The following is a 1,388-nucleotide window of genomic DNA, read 5'->3' on the forward strand; positions in this document are numbered from 1 at the left end:
CCTCTCCTTTCCCTCCCACCTGCTGGATTTTCACTGAGTGTTACTTTCTAATGTTTGTGGTAATGTTTTGATTACCATGTGTTTGCAAAAAATCCTTTTCTTATTTCACTTATTGATCACCTTTCTTTCAGTTCCTCTCCCTTCTTTTTTTTTGATTGACATTCTAATATACTGAATGTGTGTCTACTTTTTGATTTGTACATGTTCTTGTTAAGATACACATTGGTTTTGATGTGTGCATATACTTTTTAAATTATTTGAAAGGATTTTTAAAGTTATTTGAAAACATTTTTAAATGAATGGACTTTATTTTATTAGAGAAGTTTTGGGTTTGTGAAGAAATTGATCTTTCCCCTCCCCCTGTAAATAATACTTTCCCCTATTATTCATATCTTGCATCTGTGTAGTTTGAGGTATATTCGTTACAATTGGTGAATCAATACTGATGCATTATTATTAATTGAGTTCCACAGTTTACATTAGGGTTTACCTTTTGCGTTATGCTTTCTATGGATTTTGAGAAATGATATATGTCCATCGTTTTTGGATCATATACGAAAGTGTTATGCACACCTATTTTTAATGTGCCCAAATGGAATTATGCTAGAAAGTTCATTCTACTTTATGCTTTATTCACTCAACATTATTTTAAAGATTCACTTACATTGCTATGTGTGCCTCTAACTCCTCTCACCAGGGGACTCCAATTGTTTCCTCATCATCTAACTCGCCATCTCCCCAAATATGGGCAAGCAGGCTTGTCCAATTCCTCAACTAGACCAAAGTTGCAGGAAACATTCTCATACATGCTCACCTATAAACAGATTTGAGAAGCGAATATAGATACACAGTAGCAAGCTTTCTGGTGTACAGAGTGTGTATACCATTAAATTCTTAATTTCCAGCATTCTAAGCACCTACCACCAGTGTGTGAGGCTTCCTTTCTCCCCATAGCAAGACCAAGTATGAGCATTTTTTAATTAGGGGAATTGCATTGTTGAACAGTGAAATTCCATTGCTTTCTTCCATTTTTCTTCCTGCTATGGGGAGAAGGGAAGATGAATGGCTAACAAACATATGAAAAAATGCTCATTGTCCTTGATTATTAGAGAAATGCAAATCAAAATCACCCTGAGATATCATCTAACCCCAGTGAGAATGGCCCAGGACACAAAGTCTCAAAACTGCACATGCTGGCGTGGATGTGGAGAGAAGGGAACACTCTTACAAGTGCTGGTGGGACTGCAAACTAATACAAACTTTTTGGAAGGCCATATGGAGAACCCTCAAAGAACTCAAGCTAGACCTCATTAAATAATTTTTAAATAAACTAAATAATTTTAGAAACAATTTAGTCATTTGGCTGGAAATGTTACTTATATTAACAT

The sequence above is a fragment of the Otolemur garnettii genome, unplaced genomic scaffold (genome assembly GCF_000181295.1).
Source record: "Otolemur garnettii isolate 467f Iridium unplaced genomic scaffold, OtoGar3 scaffold00105, whole genome shotgun sequence".
Taxonomy (NCBI): Eukaryota; Metazoa; Chordata; class Mammalia; order Primates; family Galagidae; genus Otolemur; species Otolemur garnettii.